This window comes from Carcharodon carcharias, chromosome 6 (genome assembly GCF_017639515.1).
Source record: "Carcharodon carcharias isolate sCarCar2 chromosome 6, sCarCar2.pri, whole genome shotgun sequence".
NCBI lineage: Eukaryota > Metazoa > Chordata > Chondrichthyes > Lamniformes > Lamnidae > Carcharodon > Carcharodon carcharias.
This window is the reverse complement of record NC_054472.1, coordinates 133334755-133359509: the sequence shown is the minus strand read 5'-3', so window position 1 is coordinate 133359509 and position 24755 is coordinate 133334755. Positions and strand designations below refer to the sequence as shown.

The following is a 24755-nucleotide window of genomic DNA, read 5'->3' as shown; positions in this document are numbered from 1 at the left end:
CTCTCTCGCACTCTCTCTCTCTCTCTCTTTCTCTCTCTCTCGGTCTGCACTCTCCCTTCACCCTCTCCCTCTCCCTTGGTCTGCTCTCTCCCTCTTCTTCTCGCTCCTTCTCCCTCTCTCTTGCTCTCTCTCTCTCTCTTGGTCTGCTCTCTCTCTCTCGGTCCACGCACTCTCCCTCTCTCAGTCCGCTCTCTTTCTCTTGGTCCGCGCTGTCTCTCTCGGTCTGCTCTCTCACTCTCTCTCTCGGTCTGCGCTCTCTCTCTCGCCCTCCCTCTCTCTCTCTCTCTCTCTCGATCTGTTCTCTCAATCTCCCTCTCTCTCGCTCTCTCTCTTTCTCTCTCTCTCCGTCTGCACTGTCCCTCTCCCTTGGTCTGCACTCTCACTCTTCCTCCCTCACCCTCTCCCTTTCTCCCTTTCTCTCACTCTCTCTCTCTCTCTGTCCGCTCTCTCTCTCTCTGTCAGCACTCTCTCTCTCTCGGACCGCTCCCTCTCTCTCGGACCGCTCCCTCTCTCTTGGACCGCTCTCTCTCTCACAGACCCATCTGTCTTTCTCCATCTCCCTTGGTCTGCTCTCTCCCTCTTACTCTGCCTCCCTCTCCCTCTCTCCCTCAGTCCGCTATCCTCCTCTCTCCCGATGCACTCTCTTCCACTCATTCGCTCCCTCTCCATCTCCCGCACCCTCTCTCTCTTGGTCCTTTCTCTCTCTCTCTCCTCTCTCTCGATCCGCAATGTCCCTCTCCCGCTCGCTCTCCTTCTCCCCCTCCTTCTCCCGCTCCTCCCTGTCCTTTTCCCTCTCCCTCTCCCTCTCCCTCTCCTTCTCCCTCTCCTTCTCCCTCTCCTTCTCCCTCTGCCTCTCTCCCTCTGCCTCTCTCCCTCTATCCCACTCCCTCTCTCTCTCTCACTCCCTCTCTCGGTCCGCTCTCTCCCTCTCCCTCTTGGTCCCCCCTCTTTCTCTCTTGCTCGGTCCCCCCTCTCCCTCTCCCTCTCTCACTCGGAACCCGCTCCCTCTCTCACTCGGCTTCCACTCACTCTCTCGCCCGGCTCTCACTCCATCTTTCGCTCCTCTCCCGCTCCCTTTTCCACTTCCTCTCTCGCTCCGCTCCTAGTCCCTCTCTCGCTCCCCTCCCACTCCCTCTTTCGCTCCGCTCCCTTTCTCGCTCCCGCTCCCTCTCTCACCGCGCTCCCGCTCCCTCTCTCGCTGCGCTCCCGCTCCCTCACCCTCTTTCAGTCAGATCCCGCTCCCTCTCTCACTCCTCTCCCGCTCCCTCACTCGCTCCTCACCTGCTCCCTCTCTCGCTGCACTTCCAATCCCGCTCCCTCTCTCACTCCACTCCCGCTCCCCCTTTCGCTCCGCTCCCGCACCCCCTCTTGCCACGCTCCATCTCTCGATCCTCTCTAACCCTGCTCTCGCTTCTTCTCTTGCCCAGCTCCCACTCCATCATTTGCCCTGCTGCCGCTCCCTTTCTCACCCCACTTCCGCTCCCTCTCTTGTTCTGCTCCTGCTCCCTCTCTCTCTCTCTTTCTCTTTCGATCCGCTCTCTCCCTCTCCCTCTCCTCTCTCTTTCGGTCTGCAATCCAACTCTCCTTCTCCCTCTCCTTCTCCCTGCCTCTCTCCCTCTCTCCCTCTCTCCCTCTCTCCCTCTCTCCCTCTCTCACTCTCTCTCTCTCTCGGACCGCTCTCCCTCTCTCAGACCCGTCTTTATTTCTCCCACCCCCTTGGTCTGCTCTCTCCCTCTTACTCTCCCTTCCTCTCCCTCTCCTCCTATCTCCCGATCCGCTTTATTGCTCTCACTCGCTCCCTCTCCATCTCCCTCACCCTCTCTCTCTTGGTCCTTTCGCTCTCCCTCTCCTCTCTCTCGACCCGCAGTCTCCCTCTCCTTCTCCCTCTCCTTCTCCCTCTCCTTCTCCCTCTCCTTCTCCCTCTCCTTCTCCCTCTCCTGCTCCCTCTGCCTGTCTCCCTCTGGCTCTCTCCCTCTTTCCCACTCCCTCACCTTCTGCCTATCTTTCTCCCACTCCTTCTCTCGGTCCGCCCTCTCCGTATCCATCTCTTGCTCGGAACCCGCTCCCTCTCTCGCTCAGCTCGCGCTCCCTCTCCCGCTCCCTCTCCCGCTCCCTCTCTCGCTCCCCCTTTCGCTCTGCTCCCACTCCCCCTCTCCCGCCAACTCTTGCTCCACTCCCCCTCTTGGTCCTGCTCCCCCTCTTGCTCCTGCTCCCCCTCTTGCTCCTGCTCCCCCTCTTGCTCCTGCTCCCCCTCCCTCTCTCGCTCCGCTCTGGCACCCTCTCTTACTCCCACTCCCCCTCTCGCTCTGGTCCCCCTCTCGGTCTGCTCCAGCTCCCTCTCTCGCTCCTTTCCCGCTCCCTCTCTCGCTCCTCCCCCGGTCCCTCTCTCGCTCCTCCCCGCTCCCTCTCTCGCTCCGCTCCCGCTCCCTCTCTCGCTCTGCTCCCACTCCCTCTCTCGCTCCGGGTCCCTCTCTCACTCTGCTCCCTCACTCGCTCCACTCCTGCTCCCACTCTCGCTACACTCCCTCTCGGTCCTCTATCTCTCTCTCTCTCTCGGTCCTCTCTCTCTCTCTCGGTCCGCTCTCTCTCTCTCGGTCTGCTCTCTCTTTCTCCATCTCCCTCTTCCAATCTCTCTCTCTCTCTCTCTCCCTCACTTGCTCGGTCCGCACTCTCCCTCTCTCTCTCCATCTCTCCCTCCCCCACTCTCTCTCCGTCTGCTCCCTTCCTCTCCCCCTCCCTCTCACCCTCTCTCTGTCTCTCTCTCGATCCGCTCTCTCCCTCTCCCTTTCCCTTTTGTCTGCTCTATCCCTCTTCCCCTCCCTCTCCCTCTCCCTCATTCCTATATCCCCCTCTCCCCCGGTCCGCTCTCTTCCTCTCACTCTCTCCCTCTCCTTCTCCCTCACCCTCTCTCTATTGGTTCTTTCTCTCTCCCTCTCCTCTCTCTCTCGGTCCGCATTGCCATGTCCTTCTCCCACTCCCTTTCCCTCTATCTCTCCCTCCCTCTCGATCTGCTCTCTCCCTCTCCCTCCCTCTTGATCCGCTCTCTCCCTCTTGGTCCGCAAACTCCCTCTCCTTCTCCCTCTCCCTCTCCTTCGCCCTCTCCTCCCTTTGCCTCTCCCTCTCTCTCCCTTTCTCCCTCTCTCCCTCTCCCTCACCCTCTGTATCTCCCACTCCCTCTCTCAGTCAGCTCTCTCCCTCTCCCTCTCTCTCTCGGTCCCCCCTCTCCCTCTCCCTCTCTCGGTCGCCTCCCTCTCCCTCTCTCGCTCGGCTCCTGCTCCCTTGCTCGGTCAACTCCTGCTCCCTCTCTGGCTTCGCTCCTGCGAGGCTCCCGCTTGCTCTGTCGCTCGGCTCCCGCTCCCTCTGTCGCTCGGCTCCCGCTCCCTCTGTCGCTCGGCTCCCGCTTCTTCTGTCGCTCGGCTCCCGCTCCCTCTGTCGCTCGGCTCCCGCTCCCTCTGTCGCTCGGCTCCCGCTCCCTCTCTTGCTCCTTTCCCGCTCCCTCTGTCGCTCCTCTCCCGTTCCCTCTGTCACTCCTCTCCCGCTCCCTCACTCGGTCCTCTCCATCTCCCCCTCTCGCACCACTCCCGCGCCCAGTCTCGCTCGGCACCCGCTCTCTATCCGCTCCCGCACCCTCTGTCGCTCCGATCCGCTCCCTCTCCCTCTCTCTAGCTCCGCTCCCTCTCACTTGCTCCGCTCCCCCTCTCGCTCCGCTCCCCCCTCGTTCCGATCCCGCTCCCTCTCTCGCACCGTTCCCGCTCTCGCCCAACCCCTGCTCCCGTTCTTGCCGTGCTCCCACTCCCTTTCTCGTTCCGCTCCCGTTCCCTCTCTCACTACGCTTCCACTCCCTTTGTCCTTTTGTTCCCTCTCCTTCTCTCGCTCCGCTCCCAGTCCCTCTCCCGTTCCGCTCCTGCTCCATCTCTCACTCCGCTCCTGCTTCCTCTCTCGCTCCACTCGCGCTCCCTCTCATGCTCCGCTCCGCTCCCTCTCTCATGCTGCTCCCGCTCTCTCTCTCGCTCCGCTCCTGATCCCTCTCTCGCTCTAATGCTCCCTTTCCTGCTCCCTTTCACTCTACCCCAGTCCGCTCTCTCTTTCTCGGTCCACTCTCTCTCTGTCTCTCTCTCTCTCGGTCCACTCTCCCTCTCTCTCTGTCCACTCTCCCTCTCTCTTGGTGCGCTGTCTCTCTCTCTCTCTCTCTCTTGGTCCGCTCTCTCTCTCTCTCTCTCTCTTGTTCTGCTCTCTCTCTCTCGGTCTGCGCTCTCTCTCGCCCTCTCTCTCGCTCTCTCGATCTGCTCTCTCCCTCTCCCTCTCTTTCGCTCTCTCTCTTTCTCTCTCTCTCGGTCTACACTGTCCCCCTCCCTTGATCTGCTTTCTCACTCTTCCTCTTTCACTCTCTCCCTTTCTCTCTTTCTCTCGCTCTATCTCTCTCTCTTTCTCTCGCTCTTGGTCTGCAGTCTCCCTCTCCCTCTCCCTTGGTCTTCTCTCTCCCTGTTCCCCCAGTCTGCTCTCTCCCTCTCACTCTCTTGTTCTGCTTCTCCCTCACCCTCACTGTCTTGGTTCATTCTCTCTCCCTCTCCTCTCTCGCTCCACAATCTCCCTCTCCTTCTCCCTCTCCCCTTCTCCCTCTGCCTCTCTCCCCGTCTCTTCACCCCTCTCCCTCTCTCTCTCTGCCTCTCCCTCTCCCTCTCCCTCTCCCTCTCCCTCTCCCTCTCCATCTCCCTCTCCTCTCCCTCTCTATCTTGCACCTGCTCTGTCAGTCCACTCTGTCCCTCTCCCTTTCTCTCTGTTGGTCCCCCCTCCCTCTCTCTCTCAGTCCCGCCTCTCCCACTCCCTTTCTTGCTCCTCTCCTGCTCCCTCTCTCGCTACTCTCCCACTCTCTCTCGCTCCCTCTCTCGCTCCTTCTCTCGCTCCCTCTCTTGCTCCCCCTCCCCCTCCCTCTCTCGCTCGGCTCCCGCTCGCTCCCTCGCTTCTCTCCCGCTCCCTCTCTCGCTTCTCTCCCGCTCCCTCTCTCGCTTCTCTCCTGCTCCCTCTCTCGCTTCTCTCCCGCTCCCTCTCTCGCTTCTCTCTCGCTCCCTCTCTCGCTCTACTCCCGCTCCCTCTCTCGCTCCGCACCGCTCCCTCTCCCTCTTTCTTGCTCCACTCCCTCTCTTGCTCCTCTCCCCCTCTCGCTTCACTCCCGCTCCCTCTTTCGCTCGGCTCCCGCACCCTCTCTCGCTCGGCTCCCTTTCCCTCTCCCACTCCCTCTCTCACTCGGCTCTCGCTCCATCTCTCACTACGCTCCCGCTCCCTCTCTCGCTACGCTCCCTCTCCCTCTCTAGTTCTGCTCCCGCTCACTCTCTCGCTACGCTCCCGCTCACTCTCATTCCGCACCCTCTCTCGCTCGGCTCCCTTTCCCTCTCCCACTCCCTCTCTCGCTCGGCTCTCGCTCCACCTCTCACTACGCTCCCGCTCCCTCTCTCGCTATGCTCCCTCTCCCTCTATTGTTCCGCTCCCACTCCCTCCCTCGTTCCGCTCCCACTCCCTCTCTCATTCCGTTCCCACTCCCTCTCTTGTTCTGCTCCCGCTCCCTCTCTCGCTATGCTCCCACTCCTTCTCTCGCTACGCTGCTGCTCCCCCTCTCGCTACGCTCCTGCTCCCTCTCTCACTCTCACGCTCCCTCTACCGCTCCCTTTCTCGCTGTCTCAGTCCGCTCTCTCTCTCTCGGTCCGCTCTCCCACTCTCTCGGTCCGCTCTCCCTCTCTTTCGGTCCAGTCGCCCTCTCTCTCGCTCCACTCTCCCTCTTTCTCGGTCCGCACTCTCTCTCTCGCGGTCTACTTTCTCTCTCTCGGTCTGCTCTCTCTCTCTCTCTCAGTCCGCGCTTTCTCTCTCGGTCCTCTATCCCTTTCTCTCTCGGTCCGCTCTCTCTCTCTTGGTCTGCAATCTCCCTCTCCCTTGGTCTGCTCTCTCCCTCTTCCTCTCCCTCCCTTTCCCTCTCCCTCGGTCCACTCTCCCACTCTCGTCCTGTCACTCTCTCTCTCCTTCTCTCACACCCTCTCTTGGTTCTCTCTCTCCTGCTCTCCTCTCTCTCTCGGTCCGCAATCTCCCTCTACCACTCCCTCTCCCTCTCCCGCTCTCACACTCTTTCTCTCCCTCTCTCTCTCTCGATTTTCTCTGTCCCTCTCCCTCTCTCTCGCTCTCTCTCTCTCTCTCTTTCTCTCTCTCTCGGTCTGCACTCTCCCTTCACCCTCTCCCTCTCCCTCTCCCTTGGTCTGCTCTCTCCCTCTTCTTCTCACTCCTTCTCCCTCTCTCTTGCTCTCTCTCTCTCTCTCTCTCACTTGGTCTGCTCTCTCTCTCTCGGTCCATGCACTCTCCCTCTCTCAGTCTGCTCTCTTTCTCTTGGTCCGCGCTGTCTCTCTCGGTCTGCTCTCTCACTCTCTCTCTCGGTCTGCGCTCTCTCTCTCGCCCTCCCTCTTTCTCTCGATCTGTTCTCTCCCTCTCCCTCTCTCTCGCTCTCTCTCTTTCTCTCTCTCTCGGTCTGCACTGTCCCTCTCCCTTGGTCTGCTCTCTCAGTCTTCCTCCCTCACCCTCTCCCTTTCTCCCTTTCTCTCGCTCTCTCTCTCTCTCTCTCTTGGTCTGCAGTCTCCCTCTCCCGTGGTCTTTTCTCTCCCTCTCCCCCAGTCCGCTCTCTCCCTCTCACTCTCTCCCTCTCCTTGTCCCTTAGCCTCGCTCTCTTGGTTCTCTCTCCATCTCTCTCCCTCTTCCTCTCCATCGCTCTCACTCTCTCCCTCTCCATCTCCCTCGGTCCGCACTCACCCTTTCCCCGGTCCCCTCTCTCCCTCTCACTCTCGCACTCTCCTTCTCCCTCACCCTCTCTCTCTTGGTTCATTCTCTCTCCCTGTCTTCTCTATCTCGCTCCGCAATCTCCCTCTCCTTCTCCCTCTCCTTCTGCCTCTGCCTCCCGCCCTCTCTCCCTCTCTCCCTCTCCATCTCCCGCTCCCTCTCTATCTTCCACGTGCTTTGTCAGTCCACTCTGACCCTCTCCCTCTCTCTCTGTCGGTAACACCCTCCCTCTCTCTCTCGGGCCCCCCCTCCCGCTCCCTTTCTCGCTCGGCTCCTGCTCCCTTTCTCGCTCGGCTTCTGCTCCCTCTCTCGCTCGGCTCCTGCTCCCTCTCTCGCTCACCTCCCACTCCCTCTCTCGCTACACTCCCGCTCCCTCTCTCATTCTGTTCCCTCTCTTATTCCGTTCCCTCTCTTATTCCGTTCCCTCTCTCGTTCCGCTCTCTCTCTCGTTTAGCTCCCTCTCTCATTCCGCTCCCTCTCTCGCTCCGCTCCCTCTCCCTCTCTCATTCTGCTCCCGCTCCCTCTTTCATTCCGTTCCCGCTCCCTCTCTCGTTCCATTCCCGCTCCCTCTCTCATTCCGTTCACGCTCCCTCTCTCGTTCCGCTCCCGCGCCCTCTCTCACTATGCTCCCAGTCCCTCTCTCGTTCCGTTCCCTCTCTCGTTCTGCTCCCTCTCTCACTCCGCTCCCTCTCCCTCTCTTGTTCCGTTCCCGCTGCCTCTCTCATTCCGTTCCCGCTCCCTCTCTCGTTCTGGTCCCGCTCTCACTACGCTCCTGCTCCCTCTCTCGCTCCGATCCGCTCCCTCTCCCTCTCTCTTGCTCCGCTCCCTCTCACTTGCTCTGCTCCCCCTGTCGCTCCGCTCCCCCTCTCGCTTCCATCCCGCTCCCTCTCTCGCACCGTTCCCGCTCTCACCCAGCCCCTGTTCCCGTTCTTGCCGTGCTCCCACTCCCTTTCTCGTTCCGCTCCCGTTCCCTCTCTCGCTACGCTTCCACTCCCTTGTCCTTTTGTTCCCTCTCCTTCTCTCACTCCGCTCCTGCTTCCTCTCTCGCTCCACTCGCGCTCCCTCTCATGCTCCGCCCACGCTCCCTCTCGTGCTCCGCTCCGCTCCCTCTCTCATGCTGCTCCCGCTCTCTCTCTCGCTCTGCTCCTGCTCCCTCTCTCGCTCTCATGCTTCCTTTCCTGCTCCCTTTCACTCTGCCCCAGTCCACTCTCTCTTTCTCGGTCCACTCTCTCTCTGTCTCTCTTTCTCTCGGTCCACTCTCCCTCTCTCTCTGTCCACTCTCCCTCTCTCTTGGTGCGCTGTCTCTCTCTCTCTCTCTCTCTTGGTCCGCTCTCTCTCTCTCTCTCTCTCTCTCTCTCTTGTTCTGCTCTCTCTCTCTCGGTCTGCGCTCTCTCTCTCGCCCTCTCTCTCTCTCTCTCGATCTGCTCTCTCCCTCTCCCTCTCTTTCGCTCTCTCTCTTTCTCTCTCTCTCGGTCTACACTGTCCCCCTCCCTTGATCTGCTTTCTCACTCTTCCTCTTTCACTCTCTCCCTTTCTCTCTTTCTCTCTCTCTTGGTTTGCAGTCTCCCTCTCCCTCTCCCTTGGTCTTCTCTCTCCCTCTCCCTTGGTCTTCTCTCTCCCTCTCACTCTCTTGTTCTGCTTCTCCCTCACCCTCACTCTCTTGGTTCATTCTCTCTCCCTCTCCTCTCTCGCTCCACAATCTCCATCTCCTTCTCCCTCTCCCCTTCTCCCTCTGCCTCTCTCCCCGTCTCTTCACCCCTCTCCCTCTCCCTCTCCCTCTCCCTCTCCATCTCCCCCTCCTCTCCCTCTCTATCTTGCACCTGCTCTGTCAGTCCACTCTGTCCCTCTCCCTTTCTCTCTGTTGATCCCCCCTCCCTCTCTCTCTCAGTCCCGCCTCTCCCACTCCCTTTCTTGCTCCTCTCCCGCTCCCTCTCTCACTACGCTCCCACTCTCTCTCGCTCCCTCTCTTGCTCCTTCTCACGCTCCCTCTCTTGCTCCCTCTCCCTCACCCTCTCTCGCTCGGCTCCCGCTCGCTCTCGCTTCTCTCCCGCTCCCTCTCTCGCTTCTCTCCCGCTCCCTCTCTCGCTTCTCTCCCGCTCCCTCTCTCGCTTCTCTCCTGCTCCCTCTCTCGCTTCTCTCCCGCTCCCTCTCTCGCTTCTCTCTCGCTCCCTCTCTCTCTCTTTCTCTCTCTCTCTCTCTCGGTCTGCAGTCTCCCTCTCCCGTGGTCTTTTCCCTCCCTCTCCCCCAGTCCGCTCTCTCCATCTCACTCTCTCCCTCTCCTTGTCCCTTAGCCTCGCTCTCTTGGTTCTCTCTCCATCTCTCTCCCTCTTCCTCTCCATCACTCTCACTCTCTCCCTCTCCATCTCCCTCGGTCCGCACTCCCCCTTTCCCCGGTCCCCTCTCTCCCTCTCACTCTCTCACTCTCCTCCCTCACCCTCTCTCTCTTGGTTCATTCTCTCTCCCTGTCTTCTCTATCTCGCTCCGCAATCTCCCTCTCCTTCTCCCTCTCCTTCTGCCTCTGCCTCCCGCCCTCTCTCCCTCTCCATCTCCCGCTCCCTCTCTATCTTCCACTTGCTTTGTCAGTCCACTCTGACCCTCTCCCTCTCTCTCTGTCGGTAACCCCCTCCCTCTCTCTCTTTCGGGCCCCCCCTCCCGCTCCCTTTCTCGCTCGGCTCCCGCTCCCCCTCTCGCTCGGCTCCCGCTCCCCCATTCGTTCAGCTCCCACTCCCTCTCTCGCTACACTCCCGCTCCCTCTCTCATTCCGCTCCCTCTCTCATTCCGCTCCCTCTCTCGCTACGCTCCCGCTCCCTCTCTCGTTCTGTTCCCTCTCTTATTCCGTTCCCTCTCTTATTCCGTTCCCTCTCTCGTTCCGTTCTCTCTCTCGTTCAGCTCCCTCTCTCGTTCCGCTCCCTCTCTCGCTCCGCTCCCTTTTCCTCTCTCATTCTGCTCCCGCTCCCTCTTTCATTCCGTTCCCGCTCCCTCTCTCGTTCCATTCCCGCTCCCTCTCTCATTCCGTTCACGCTCCCTCTCTCGTTCCGCTCCCGCGGCCTCTCTCACTATGCTCCCACTCCCTCTCTCATTCCGTTTCCTCTCTCGTTCTGCTCCCTCTCTCACTCCGCTCCCTCTCCCTCTCTCGTTCCGTTCCCGCTCCGTCTCTCATTCTGTTCCCGCTCCCTCTCTCGTTCTGGTCCCGCTCTCACTACGCTCCCGCTCCCTCTCTCGCTATGCTCCTGCTCCCTCTCTCACTCTCACGCTCCCTCTTCCGCTCCCTTTCTCTCTGTCTCCGTCCGCTCGCTCCCTCTCTCTCGCTCCACTCTCCCTCTCTCTCGCTCCGCTCTCCCTCTCTCTCGGTCAACTCTCTCTCTCTCTCTCGCGGTCCACTTTCTCTCTCTCTCTCGGTCCGCTCTCGGCCTGCTCTCTCTCCCAGTCTGCTCTCTCTCTCTCTCTCTCTCAGTCCGCACTCTCTCTCTCGGACATCTCTCTCTCTCGGTCCGCTCTCGCTCCCTCGGTCTGCAATCTGCCTCTCCCTTGGTCTGCTCCCTTCCTCTTCCTCTCCCTCCCTCTCCCTCTCCCTCGGTCCGCTCTCCCCCTCTCTTCCTCTCACTCCCTCTCTCTCCTTCTCCCTCCCCCTCTCCTTTCTCTCTCGGTCCGCAATGTCCCTCTCACATTCTCTCTCTCTCTCTCTCTCTCTCTCAATTTTCTCTGTTCCTCTTCTGCTCTCTCTCTCTCGCTTTCTCTGTCTTTCTCTCTCTGTCGGTCTGTGCTCACCCTTCACTCTCTCCCTCTCCCACTCCCTCTCCCTTGGTCTGCTCTCTCCCTCTTCTTGCTCCTTCTCCCTCTCTCTTGCTCTCTCTCTCTCTCTCTCTTGGTCTGCTCTCTCTCTCTCTCTCTCTTGGTCCGCGCTCTCTCTGTTGCTCCTCTCTCTCTTTCTCTCTCTCTCGATCTGCTCTCTCCCTCTCCCTCTCTCTCGCTCTCTCTCTTTCTCTCTCGCTCGGTCTGTACTGTCCCACTCCCTCTCCCTTGGTCTGCTCTCTCACTATTCCTCTCTCAACCTCTCCCTTTCTCTCTTTCTCTCACTCTCTCTCTCTCTCTCTGGTCTGCAGTCTCCCTCTCCAGTGGTCTTTTCTCTCCATCTCCCCCAGTCCACTCTCTCCCTTTCACTCTCTCCCTCTCCTTGTCCCTTAGCCTCGCTCTCTTGGTTCTATCTCCATCTCTCTCCCTCTCTCTCTCCCTCTACATCGCTCTCTCTCTCTCTCTCCCTCTCTCTCAATCCGCTTTTTCCCTCTCCCTTGGTCTGCTCTCTCCTTCTTAACCTCCCTCCCTCTCCCTCTCCATCTCGCTCGGTCTGCTCTCCCCCTCTGCCCCGGTCCACTCTCTTCCTCTCACTCTCTCGCTGTCCTTCACCCTCACCCTCTCTCTCTTGGTTCATTCTCTCTCCCACTCCTCTCCCGCTCCGCAATCTCCCTCTCCTTCTCCCTCTCCTTCTCCCTCTGCCTCTCTCCCCCTGCCTCTCTCCCTCTCTCCGTCTCCATCTCCTTCTCCCTCTCTATCTTCCACTTGCTCTGTCAGTCCACTCTGTCTCTCTCCCTCTCTCTCTGTCAGTTCCTCTCCCTCTCTCTCTCGCTCCCCCCTCCCTCTCTCTCTCGGTCTCCCCTCTCCCTCTCCCTCCCTCGCTCGGCTCCCGCTCCCTCCCTCGCTCGGCTCCCGCTCCCTCTCTCGCTCGACTCCCGCTCCCTCTCTTGCTCGGCTCCCCCTTCCTCTCTTGCTCAGCTCCCGCTCCCTTTCTTGGTCGGCTCCCGCTCCCTCTCCCGCTCCCCCTCTCGCTCGGCTCCCGCTCCCCCTCTCGCTCGGCTCCCGCTCCCCCTCTCGCTCGGCTCCCGCTCCCTCTCTCGTTACGCTACCTCTCTCGCACCGCTCCCTCTCCCTCTCTCGTTCTGCTCCCACTCCCGCTCCCTCTCTCACTACGGTCCCGCTCCCTCTCTCATTATGCTACCTCTCTCGCACCGCTCCCTCTCCCTCTCTCGTTCCACTCCCACTCCCGGTCCCTCTCTCACTACGGTCCCGCTCCCTCTCTCGTTCCTGTCTCTCTCTCGTTCCGCTCCCTCTCTTGTTCCGCTCCTTCTCCCTCTCTCGTTCCTCTCCCGCTCCCTCTCTCACTATGCTCCCGCTACCCCTCTTGCTACGCTCCTGCTCCCTCTCTCGCTCTCATGCTCCCTCTTCCGCTCCCTTTCTGTCTCAGTCCACTCCCTCTTGCTCCGTTCTCCCTCTATCTCGGTCCACTCTCCCTCTCTCTCGCTACGCTCTCCCTCTCTCTCTGTCCGCTCTCCCTCTCTCTCTGTCCACTCTCCCTCTCTCTCTGTCTGCTCTCCCTCTCTAGCGGTCCACTTTCTCTCTCTCTCTCGGTCCACTCTCTCTCTCTCGGTCCATGCTCTCTCTCTCGGTCCTCTCTCTCTTTCTTATTCGGTCCGCTCTCTCTCTCTCGGCCTGCAATCTCCCTTTCCCTTGGTCTGCTCTCTCCCTCTTCCTCTCCCTCCCTCTACCTCTCCCCCGGTCCGCTCTCCACCCTCTTCCTCTCTCTCTCTCCTTCTCCCTCACCCTCCCTCTCTTGGTTCTTTTTATCCCACTTTCCTCTCTCTCTTGGTCCGTAATTTCCCTCTCCCACTCCCTCTCGCTCTCCCACTCTCACACTCTCTCTCTCTCTCTCTCGGTCTGCAGTCACCCTCTCCCTCTCCCTCCACCTTGGTCTTCCCTCTCCCTCTTTCCCCGGTCCATTCCCCTCCTCTCACTCTCTCCCTCTCCCTCTCCCTCTCCCTCTCCCTCTCTCAGTCTCGGTCTGCAATCTCCTTCTCCCTGTCCATCTCGATCTCCCTTTCCCGCGGTCCACTGTCTTCCTCTCACACATTCACTCTCCTTCCCCCTCACCTCTTTCTCTTGGTTCTTTCTCTCTCCCTCTCCTCTCTACCCCGGTCTGCAATCTCCCTCTCCTCCCTCTGCCCCTCTCCCTCTCTGCCTCTCCCTGTCTCCCTGTCTCCCTCTCTCCCACTCTCCCTGTCTCCCTCTATCCCTCTATCAATCTCCCTCTTCCTCTCCCTCTCTTTCTCCTTCTCCCTCTCTTGGTCCGCTCTCTCCCTCTCCCACTCTCTCTCAGTCCCCCCTCTCCCTCTCAGTTGCCCCTCTCCCTCTCCCTCTCCCTCTCTCGCTCCGCTCCTGCTCCCTCTCTCGCTCCACCTCCGCTCCCTGTCTCGCTCCCCTCCCACTCCGCCTCTCGCTCCGACCCGCTCCCCATCTCACACCTCTCCCGCTCCCCCTCTCGCTCCGCTCCCATGCCCTCTCTCGCCCACTCCCGTTGCCTCTCTCGCCCCGCTCCCGTTCCCTCTCTCACCCCCTCCCGCTTCCCCTCTCATGCTACTCCCGCTCCCTCTCTCCTTCCGCTCCCACTCCCCCTCTCGCTACGCTCCCGCTCCCTCTCTAGCTACGCTCCCATTCCCACTCTCGCTATGCTCCCTTTCCCTCTCTCTCTCTCTCTCTCTCTCGCTCAGCTCCCGCTCCCTCTCTCACTCGGCTCCCGCTCCCTCTCTCGCTCGGCTCCCGCTCCCTCTCTCGCTCGGCTCCCGCTCCCTCTCTCGCTCGGCACCCGCTGCCTCTCTCGCTACACTCCTGCTCCATCTCTCGCTCGGCACTTGCTCCCTCTCTCGCTACGCTCTCCCTCTCTCGCTATGCTCCCTCTCCCTCTCTCTCTTGCTCTCTCGACCTGTCCCTCTCGGTTTGCACTCTCCCTCTCCCTCTCCCTTCGTCTGCTCTCTCTCTCTTACTCTCCCTTCCTCTCACTCTCCCTTTCCCTCGGTCCGCTCTCATCCTCTCACTCTCTTCCTCTCCTCCCTCAACCTCTCTCTCTTGGTTCTTTCTCTCTCCCTCTCCTCTCTTTCTCAGTCCGCAATCTCCCTCTCCTTCTCCCAATGCCTCTCTCCGTCTCTCCACTTCTCCCCCTCTCCCCCTCTCTATCCAGCACCCCCTCTCTCTCGGTCCCACCTCTCTTTCTCTCGGGTCATCCCTCTCCCTCTCCCTTTGTCGGTCAGCTACCACTCCCTCTTTCGCTCGGTTCCCGTTCCCTCTCTCGCTCGGCTCCCGCTCCCTCTCTCGCTCGGCTCCCGCTCCCTCTCACGCTCCTCTCCTGCTCCGCTCCCTCTCCCTCTCTCGCTCCCTCTCCCTCTGTCACTCCCTCTCCCACTCTCGCTCTGCTCCTTCTCTCACTTTGCTCCCGCTCTCGCTCCCGCTCCCCCTCTCGCGCCGTTCCCCCTTTCGCTCTGCTCCAGCTCCCTCTCTTGTTCTGCTCTGGCTCCCTCTCTCGCTCTGCCCTGGCTTCCTCTCGCTCCGCTCCCGCTCCCTCTCTCGCTCTGCTCCAGCTCCCTCTCTCGCTCCGCTCCGGCTCCCTCTCTCGCTCCGCTCCGGCTCCCTCTCTCACCCCTCTCCCGCTCCCTCTCTCGCTCCTCTCCTGCTCCCTCTCTCACTCCTCTCCTGCTCCCTCTCTCGCTCCTCCCCCGCTTTCTCTCTCGCTCCTCCCCGCTCTCTCTCACGCTCCATTCCCGCTCCCCCCTCGCTCGTCTCATGCTCTCTCTCTCGCTCTGCTCCCACTCCCTCTCTCACTCTGCTCCCACTCCCTCTCTCGCTCCGCTCCGGGTCCCTCTCTCACTCTGCTCCCTCACTCGCTCCACTCCTGCTCCCACTCTCGCTACGCTCCCTCTCGGTCCTCTATCTCTCTCTCTCTCTCGGTCCTCTCTCTCGGTCTGCTCTCTCTTTCTCCCTCTCCCTCTTCCTATCTCTCTCTCTCTCTCCCTCACTTGCTCGGTCTGCACTCTCCCTCTCTCCCTCCATCTCTCCCTCCCCCACTCTTTCTCCGTCTGCTCCCTCCCGCTACCCCTCCCTCTCCCCCTCCCTCTCCCCCTCCCTCTCCCCCCTCTCCCCCTCCCTCTCACCCTCTCTCTCTCTCTCTCGATCCGCTCTCTCCCTCTCCCTTTCCCTTTTGTCTGCTCTATCCCTCTTCCCCTCCCTTTCCCTCTCCCTCGTTCCTATATCCCCATCTCCCCCAGTCCGCTCTCTTCCTCTCACTCTCTCCCTCTCCTTCTCCCTCACCCTCTCTCTATTGGTTCTTTCTCTCTCCCTCTCCTCTCTCTCTCGTCCGCATCGCCCTGTCCTTCTCCCACTCCCTTTCCCTCTCCCTCTTCCTCTCCCCCCCCTCTCTCTCTCCCTCTCGATCCACTCTCTCCCTCTCCTATCTCTCGGTCCGCAAACTCCCTCTCCTTCTCCCTCTCCCTCTCCTTCGCCCTCTCCTCCCTCTGCCTCTCCCTCTCTCTCCCTTTCTCCCTCTCTCCCTCTCCCTCACCCTCACCCTCTGTATCTCCCACTCCCTCTCTCAGACAGCTCTCTCCCTCTCCCTCTCTCTCTTGGTCCCCCGTCTCCCTCTCCCTCTCCCTCTCTTGGTCGCCTCCCTCTCCCTCTCTCGCTCGGCTCCTGCTCCCTCGCTCGGTCGGCTCCTGCTCCCTCTCTGGCTTCGATCCCGCTTGCTCTGTCGCTCGGCTCCCGCTCGCTCTGTCGCTCGGCTCCCGCTTGCTCTGTCCCTCGGCTCCCGCTCGCTCTGTCCCTCGGCTCCCGCTCGCTCTGTCCCTCGGCTCCCGCTCGCTCTGTCCCTCGGCTCCCGCTCCCTCTCTCGCTCCTCTCCCGCTCCCTCTCTTGTTCTGCTCCCGCTCCCTCTCTCACTCTGCTAGCACTCCCTCTCTCGCTCCGCTCCGGGTCCCTCTCTCACTCCGCTCCCTCACTCGCTCCACTCCTGCTCCCACTCTCGCTACGCTCCCTCTCGGTCCTCTATCTCTCTCTCTCTCTCGGTCCTCTCTCTCTCTCTCTCGGCCCGCTCTCTCTCTCTCGGTCTGCTCTCTCTTTCTCCCTCTCCCTCTTCCAATCTCTCTCTCTCTCTCTCTCCCTCACTTGCTTGGTCCGCACTGTCCCTCTCTCTCTCCATTTCTCCCTCCCCCACTCTCTCTCCGTCTGCTCCCTCCCTCTCCCCCTCCCTCTCACCCTCTCTCTCTCTCTGTCTCTCTCTCAATCCGCTCTCTCCCTCTCCCTTTCCCTTTTGTCTGCTCTATCCCTCTTCCCCTCCCTCTCCCTCTCCCTCATTCCTATATCCCCCTCTCCCCCAGTCCGCTCTCTTCCTCTCACTCTCTCCCTCTCCTTCTCCCTCACCCTCTCTCTATTGGTTCTTTCTCTCTCCCTCTCCTCTCTCTCTCGGTCCGCATCGCCCTGTCCTTCTCCCACTCCCTTTCCCTCTCCCTCTTCCTCTCCCCCCCCCCTCTCTCTCTCCCTCTCGATCCGCTCTCTCCCTCTCCTCTCTCTCTTGGTCTGCAAACTCCTTCTCCTTCTCCCTCTCCCTCTCCTTCGCCCTCTCCTCCCTCTGCCTCTCCCTCTCTCTCCCTTTCTCCCTCTCTCCCTCTCCCTCACCCTCACCCTCTGTATCTCCCACTCCCTCTCTGTCAGCTCTCTCCCTCTCCCTCTCTCTCTTGGTCCCCCGTCTCCCTCTCCCTCTCCCTCTCTCGGTCGCCTCCCCCTCCCTCTCTCGCTCGGCTCCTGCTCCCTCGCTCGGTCGGCTCCTGCTCCCTCTCTGGCTTCGATCCCGCTCGTTCTGTCGCTCGGCTCCCGCTCGCTCTGTCGCTCGGCTCCCGCTCCTACTCTCATCCACTCCCTCTTATCCGCTCCTTCTCCCTCTCTCATTCTGCTCCCGCTCCCTCTAATGCTATGCTCCCGTTCCCTTTTTTGCTCTCACGCTCCGTCTTCCGTTCCATTTCCCTTTGTCTCAGTCCGCTCTCTCTCTCTCTCAGTCCGCTCTCTCTCTCTCTCTCGGTCCGCTCTCCCTCTCTCTTGGTCCGCTCTCCCTCTCACTCGCTCCGCTCTCCTCTCTCGCTCTGCTCTCCCTCTCTCTCGGTCCGCTCTCCCTCTATCTTGGTCCGCTCTCCCTCTCTCACGGTCCACTTTCTCTCTCTCGTGGTCCACTTTCTCTCTCTCGTGGTCCACTTTCTCTCTCTCATGGTTCGCTCTCTCTCTAGCGGTTTGCTCTCTCTCTCTTGGTTCTTTCTCTCCCCCTCTCCTCTCTCTCTCATTTCGCATTCTCCATCTCCCACTCCCTCTCACTCTCACTCACTCTCTCTCTCTCTCTCTCTCGATTTTCTCTGTCCCTCTCCCTCTCTCTCTCTTTCTCTCTCTCTTGCTCTGCAGTCTCCCTTCACCCTCTCCCTCTCCCTTGGTCTGCTCTCTCCCTCTTCTTCTCACTCCTTCTCCCTCTCTCTCTTTCTCTTGCTCTCTCTCGGTCTGCAGCCACCCTCTCCCTCTCCCTCTCCCTTGGTCTTCCCACTCCTGCTCCCCCGGTACACTCCCCTCCTCTCACTCCCTCCCTCTCCTCTCCTTCTCCCTCTCTCTTGGTTCTTTCGCTCTCCCTCTCCCTCTCCCTCTCTCTCTCGGTCTGCACTCTCCCTATCCCTCTCCCTCTCCCTCGGTCCGCTCTCCCCTTGTCCCCCGGTCTGCTCTCTTCCTCTCACACTCTCACTCTCCTTCTCCCTCACCCCTTTCTCTCTTGGTTCTTTCTCTCTCTCACTCCTCTCTCTCTCGGTCCGTAATCTCCCTCTCCTTCTCCCTCTGCCCCTCTACCTCTCCCTCTCACCCTCTCCCTCTCCCACTCCCTCTATCCCTCTATCCATCTCCCTCTCCCTCTCTCTCCCTCTCCCTCTCTGTCTCGGTTCCCCCTCCCCCTCTCTCTCTCAGTTGCCCCTCTCCCTCTCCCTCCCTCGGACCACTCCCTCTCTCGCTCATCTCCCTTTCCCTCTCTCGCACGGCTCCTTTTCCCTCTCTCGCTCCGCTCTCACTCCCACTCTCACTCGCTTCCGTCCCCCCTCTCCGCTCCCACGCCATCTCTCACCCCGCTCCCGCTCCCTCTCTTGTGCCACTCCCACTCCCTCTCTCGTTCTGCTCCCGCTCGCCCTCTTACTACGCTCCCGCTCCCTCTCTTGCTTTGCTCCCATTCCCACTCTCGCTACGCTCCCTTTCCCTCTCTCTCTCCCTCTCTCGCTTGGCTCCCGCTCCCTCTCTCGATCGGCACCCACTCCCTCTCTCGCTTGGCTCCCATTCCCTCTCTCACTACGCTCCCACTCCCTCTCTCGCTGCGCTCCTGCTCTCTCTCTTACTCGGCACCCGCTCCCTCTCTCGCTACACTCCCGCTCCCTCTCACACTCAGCACCTGCTCCCTCTCTCTCTACTCTGTTGGTCCCTCTCTCGCTACACTCCCTCTCCCTCTCTCGTTCCACTCCCTCTCCCTCTCTCGTTCTGCTCCCGCTCCCTCTCTTGCTACGCTCCCGCTCCCTTTCTTGCTCTCACGCTCCCTCTTCCAGTCCATTTCCCTCTGTCTCAGTCCGTCTCTCTCTCTCGGTCCGCGATCTCTCTCTCAGTCCGCTCTCCCTCTCTCTTGGTCCGCTCTCCCTCTCTCTTGGTCCGCTCTCCCTCTCTCTCGCTCCGCTCTCCCTCTCTCTCGCTCCGCTCTCCCTCTCTCTTGGTCCGCTCTCCCTCTCTCGTGGTTCGATCTCTCTTTCTCGGTCTGCAATCTCCCTTTCCCTTGGGTCTGCACTCTCCCTCTTCCTCTCCCTCCCTCTCCCTCTCCCTTGGTCCGCTCTCCCCCTCTCTTCCTCTCACTCTCTCCCTCTCCTTTTCCCTCACCCTCTCTCTCTTGGGTGTTTCTCTCCCCCTATCCTCTCTCTCTGTTCGCATTCTCCCTCTCCCACTCCCTCTCACTCTCCCACTCTCTCACTCTCTCTCGATTTTCTCTGTCCCTCTCTCTCTCGCTCTCTCTCTCTTTCTCTCTCTCTCGGTCTGCTCTCTCCCTTCACCCTCTCCCTCTCACTCTCCCTTGGTCTGCTCTCTCCCTCTTCTTCTCGCTCCTTCTCCCTCTCTCTCTTTCTCTTGCTCTCTCTCTCTCTCTCTCTTGGTCTGCAGTCACCCTCTCCCTCTCCGTCTCCCTTGGTCTTCCCTCTCCCTCTCTCCCGGTACACTCCCGCTCCCTCTCTCGCTGCGCTCCTGCTCCCTCTGTCACTCGGCACCTGCTCCCTCTTTCACTACGCTCTTGGTCCCTCTCTCGCTACGCTCCCGCTCCCTCTCGCACTACGCTCCCTCTCCCTCTCTCTCTTGCTCTCTCGCTCTCTCTCTCTCTCTCGGTCTGCACTCTCCCTCTCCCTCTCCCTCTCCCTTCGTCTGCTCTCTCTCTCTTACTCACCCTCCCTCTCACTCTCCCTTTCCCTTGGTCTGCTCTCCCCTTCTCCCTTGGTCCACTGTCATCCTTTCACTCTCTCCCTCTCCTTCTCCCTCAAGCACTCTCTCTTGGTTCTTTCTCTCTCCCTCTCCTTTCTTTCTCGGTCCGCAATCTCCCTCTCCTTCTCCCTCTACCTCTCTCCCTCTCTCCCCTTCTCCCTCTCTGCCCTTCTCCCCCTCTCTCTCCCACTGCCTCTCTCGGTCCGCTCTCTCTATCTCCCTCTCTCTCTCGGTACCCCCTCTCTCTCTCTCTCGGTCCTCCCTCTCCCTCTCCCTCTCTCGCTCGGCTCCTGCTCCCTCTCTCACTCGGATCCTGCTCCCCCTCTCTCTCGGCTCCTGCTCCCTCTCTCTCTTGGCTCCCGCTCCCTCTCTCGCTCGGCTCCCTCTCCCTCTCTCGCACGGCTCCCTCTCCCTCTCTTGCACGGCTCCCTCTCCCTCTCTCGCACGGCTCCCTCTCCCTCTCTCGCTCAACTCCCTCTCCCTCTCTCGCACGGCTCCCTCTCCCTCTCTCGCACGGCTCCCTCTCCCTCTCTCGCTCGACTCCCTCTCCCTCTCTCGCTCAGCTCCCTCTCCCTCTCTCGCTCGGCTCCCTCTCCCTCTCTCGCTCGGCTCCCTCTCCCTCTCCCTCTCTTGCTCGGCTCCCTCTCCCTCTCTCGCTCCGCTTCCTCTCTCGCTCGGCTCCCGCTCTCTCTCTTGCTCCGCCCTGCACCTACTCTCACTTCGCTCCCATTCCCTCTCTCCCTCCCTCTCCCTCTCCCCCTCTCACTCTCTCTCTCTCTCTCTCTCGATTTTCTCTCTCCCTCTCCCTCTCTCTCTTTCTCTCTCTCTCATTCTGCAGTCTCCCTCTCCCTCTCCCTTGGTCTCCGCTCTCCCTCTTCCTCTTGCTCCCTCTCCCTCCCGTTCTTTCTCTCACCCTCTCTCTCTCCCTCTCTCTCTGTCTCTCTTGCGGTCTGCAGTCTCCCTTTGCCTCTCCCTCTACCTTGGTCTTCTCTCTCCCTCTCCCCCGGTCTGCTCTTTTTCTCTCACTCTCTCCCTCTCCTTCTCCCTGACCCTCTCTCTCTTGGTTCTTTCTCTCTCCCTCTTCTCTCTCTCGGTCCGCAATCTCCTTCCCCCTCTCCCCCTCTCCCCCTCTCCCCCCTCTCCCCCTCTCCCCCTCTCCCCCTCTCTCCCTCTCTCTCTCCCACTCCCTCTCGGTCTGCTCTCTCATTGTCCCTCTCTCCTTCGGTCCCCCCACACCCTCTTTCTCTCATTCCACCCTCTCCCTCTCCCACTCGCTCTCCCTCTCTTGCTCGGCTCTCTCTCCCTCTCTTGCTCGGCTCTCTCTCCCTCACTCACGCGGCTCCCTCTCCCTCTCTCGCTCGGCTCCCTCTCCTTCTCTCGCTTGGCTCTCTCTCCCTCTCTCGCTCGGCTCCCTCTCCCTCTCTCGCTCGGCTCCCTCTCCCTTTCTCGCTTGGCTCCCGCTGCCTCTCTCGCTCGGCTCCCGCAACCTCTCTCGCTTTGCTCCCTCTCTCGCTCCGCTCCCTCTCTCTCACCGCTCCCTCTCTTGCTCCACTTCCTCTCTCGCTCCGCTCCCGCTCTCTCTCTTGCTCTGCCCTGCACCCACTCTCACTTCGCTCCCGTTCCCTCTCTCCCTCTCTCTCCCTCTCCCTCTCTCTCTTTCTCTCTCTCTCATTCTGCAGTCTCCCTCTCCCTCTCCCTTGGTCTCCTCTCTCCCTCTTCCTCTTGCTCCCTCTCCCTCTCGTTCTTTCTCTCTCTCTCTCTCTTTCTCGTTCTGCAGTCTCCCTTTGCCTCTCCCTCTACCTTGGTCTTCTCTCTCCCTCTCCCCCGGTCCGCTCTTTTCCTTTCACTCTCTCCCTCTCCTTCTCCCTGACCCTCTCTCTCTTGGTTCTTTCTCCCTCTTCTCTCTCTCAGTCCACAATCTCTTTCTCCCTCTCCCCCTCACCCCCTCACCCCCTCTCCCCCTCTCCCCCTCTCTCCCTCTCTCTCTCCCACTCTCTCTCTCGGTCTGCTCTCTCATTGTCCCTCTCTCCTTTGGTCCCCCCACACCCTCTTTCTCTCGTTCCACTCTCTCCCTCTCCCGCTCGCTCTCCCGCTCGGCTCCGGCTCCCTCTCTCACTCAGCTCCGGCTCACTCTCTCACTCGACTCCCGCTCCCTCTCTCACTTGGCTCCTGTGGCCTCTCTCGGTCAGCTACCGCTCCCTCTCTCGGTCGGCTACCGCTCCCTCTCTCGGTCGGCTACCGCTCCCTCTCTCGGTCGGCTACCGGTCCCTCTCTCGGTCGGCTACCGGTCCCTCTCTCGGTCGGCTCCCTCTCTCCCTCCGTCCCCCCACACCCTCTTTCTCTCGGTCCACCCTCTCCCTCTCCCGCTCCTTCTCCCGCTCCTCTCCGGCTCCCTCTCTCGCTCCTCTCCGGCTCCGTCTCTCGCTACGATCCCGCGACCTCTCTTGCTCCGCTCCCGCGAGACTCCCGCTCCCTCCCTTGCTCATCTCCTGCTCCCTCGCTGGCTCGGCTCCCGCTCCCTCCATCACTCAGCTCCCGCTCCCTCCGTCGCTCGGCTCCCACGCCCTCTCACCCTCTGCTCCAGTTCCCTCTCACCCTCCGCTCCTTCTCCCTCTCTCGTTCCGCTCCTTCTCCCTCTCTCGCACTGCTCCCTCTCCCTCTCTTGCTCCGCTCCCTCTGTTGCTCCGGCTCCCTCTCACCCTCCGCTCCTGCTCCCTCTGTCGCGCCGCTTCCTCTCCCTCTCTCGCTCCACTCCCTCTCCCTCTCTCGTTCCGCTCCCTCTCTCGTTCTGCTCCCCATCTCGCTCTGCTCCACCGCCCGCTCCTTCTCACACTCCGCTTGCATTCCCTCTCACGCTCCGCTCCCTCTCTCACTCTGCTCCCTCCCCCTTCTCTGGTCCCTCTCCGTCTCTCATTCCGCTCCCACTCTCTCTCTCACTACGCTCCTGCTCCCTCTCCCGCTCCGTTTCCCTCTGTCTCAGTCCACTCCCTGTCTCTCAGTCCGCTCTCTCTCTCTCTCGGTCCGCTCTCCCTCTCTCTCGGTCCGCTCTCCCTCTCTCCCGGTCCGTTCTCCCTCTCTCTCGGTCCGCTCTCCCTCTCTCTCGGTCCGCTCTCCCTCTCTCTCGGTCCTCTCTCCCTCTCTCTCGGTCCTCTCTCCCTCTCTCTCGGTCCTCTCTCCCTCTCTCTCGGTCCTCTCTCCCTCTCTCTCGGTCCTCTCTCCCTCCCTCGCGGTCCGTTCTCCCTCTCTCTCGGTCTGCCCTCCCTCTCTCTTGGTCTGCTCTCTTTCTCTCTCTCTTTGTCCGCTCTCTCTCTCTCTCTCTCTTGGTCCGCGCTCTCTCTCCCTCTCTCTCTCTCGGTCCACTCTCTCTCTCTCTTGGTCTGCTCTCTCTTTCTCTCTCTCTCTCTCGGTCTGCTCTCTCTCCGTCTCTCTCTCGGTCCGCTCTCTCTCTCGGTTCGCTATCTCTCAGTCCACTATCTCTCTCCCTCTCTCGGTCCGCTCTCTCTCTCTCTCTCTCGGTCTGCCCTCCCTCTCTCTTGGTCCGGTCTCTCTCTGTCTCTCTCTCGGTCCACTCTCTCTCTCTCTCTCGGTTCACTATCTTTCGGTCCACTATCTCTCGGTCCGGGCTCTCTCTCTCTCCCTCTCTCTCTCGGTCCACTCTCTCCCTCTCTCGGTCCGCGCTTTCTCTCTCGGTCTGCTCTCTCGCTCTCTCTCTTGGTCCTCTCTCTCTCTCTCTCTCGATCTGCTCTCCCTCTACCTCTATCTCGCTCTCTCTCTCTCGGTCTGCACTGCCTCTCTACCTCACCCTTGGTCTTCTCTCTCCCTCTCCCCCAGTCCACTCTCTCGCACTCACTCTCACCCTCTCCTTGTCCCTTAGCCTCGCTCTCTTGGTTCTCTCTCTGTCTCTCTCCCTCTCAGTCCCTCTCTCTACCTTGGTCTGCTCTCTCCCTCTCAGTCTCCCTCCCTCTCCCTCTGCATCTCCCTCGGTCCGCTTGCCCCCTCTCCCCCAGTCCGCTCTCTACCTCTAAGTCTCTCCCTCTCCTTCTCCCTCATCCTCTGTCTCTTGGTTCATTCTCTCTCTCTCTTAGTCTGCAATCTCCCTCTCCTTCTCCCTCTCCATCTCCTTCTCCCGCTCCTTCTCCCTCTGCCTCTCTCCCTCTGCTTCTCTCCCTCTCCTTCTCCCTCTCTATCTTCCACTTCCTCTCTCAGTCCGCTCTGGTCCTCTCCCTCTCTCTCTCTCGGTCCCCCCTCCCTCTGTCTCTCGGTCCCCACTCTCCCTCTACCTCTCCCTATCTCGCTCGGCTCCCGATCAGCTCCTGCTCCCTCTCTCGCTCGGCTCCCGTTCCCCCTCGCGCTCCACTCCGGCTCCCGCTCTCATCCGCTCCTGCTCCCTCTCTCGTTCCGCTCCCGCTCCCCCTCATGCTCTACTCTCTCTCCCTCTCGTTCCACTCCCAATCCCTCTATCGTTCCGCTCCCGCTCCCTCTCTCGTTTTGCTCCTGCTCTCTCTCGTTCCGCTCCTGCTCTCTCTCTTGTACCGCTCCTGCTCCCTCTCTCACTACACTCCCGCTCCATCTCTCGCTATGCTCCTGCTCGCTATCTCGCTCTCACTCTCCCTCTTCCACTCCCTTTCCCTCTGTCTCAGTCTGCTCTCTCTTTCTCTCGGTCCGCTCTCTCTTTCTCTCAGTCTGCTCTCCCTCTCTCTCGGTCCGCTCTCCCTCTCTCTCGGTCCGCTCTCCCTCTCTCTCGGTCCGCTCTCCCTCTCTCTCGGTCCGTTCTCCCTCTCTCTTGGTCCGCTCTCCCTCTCTCTTGGTCCGCTCTCCCTCTCTCTTGGTCCGCTCTCCCTCTCTCTTGGTCTGCTCTCTCGTTCTCTCGGTCCGCTCTCTCGGTCCAATCTCTCTCTCTCTCTTGGTCCACTCTCCCTCTCTCTTGGTCCGCTCTCCCTCTCTCTCGGTCTGCTCTCTCTCTCTCTCAGTCCACTCTCTCTCTCGGTCCGCTCTCTCTCTCTCTCTCTCGGTTCACTCTCTCTCTCTCAGTCTGCTCTCTCGGTCCACTCTCTCGGTCTGCACTCTCCCTCTCCCTTGGTCCGCTCTCCCCCTCTCTTCCTCTCACTCTCTCCCTCTCCTTCTCCCTCCCTCTCTCTTGGTTCTTTTCTCCCCCTCCTTTCTCTCTCGGTCCGCAATCTCCCTCTCCCACTCCCTCGCCCTCTCCCATTCTCATTCTCTCTCTCTCGATTTTCTCTCTTCCTCGCATTCTCCCTCTCCCTCTCCCTTGGTCTGCTCTCTCCCTCTTCCTCTTGCTCCTTCTCCCTCTCTCTCTTTCTCTCGCTCTCTCTCTCTCTCTCTCTCTCTCGGTCTGCAGCCTCCCTCTCCCTCTCCCCCTCCCATGGTCTTCCCTCTCCCTCTCTCCCAGTCCACTCCCCTCCTCTCACTCTCTCCCTCTCCTTCTCCCTCACCCTGTCTCTCTTGGGTTGTTTCTACCCCTCTCTTCTCTCAGTCCACAATCTCCCTCTCCCACTCCTCCCTCTCCCACTCTCGCTCTCTCTCTCTCGATTTTCTCTCTTCCTCTCATTCTCCCTCTCCCTTTCCCTTGGTCTGCTCTCTCCCTCTTC

General features: G+C 60.7%; 1 protein-coding gene across 1 annotated transcript in view; it reads left to right on the top strand.

Annotated features, from left to right (window-relative positions):
- Positions 1–24755, top strand: part of gra (granulito) — a 385915-nt gene that overhangs the window by 183450 nt on the left and 177710 nt on the right. The window lies entirely within an intron of this gene.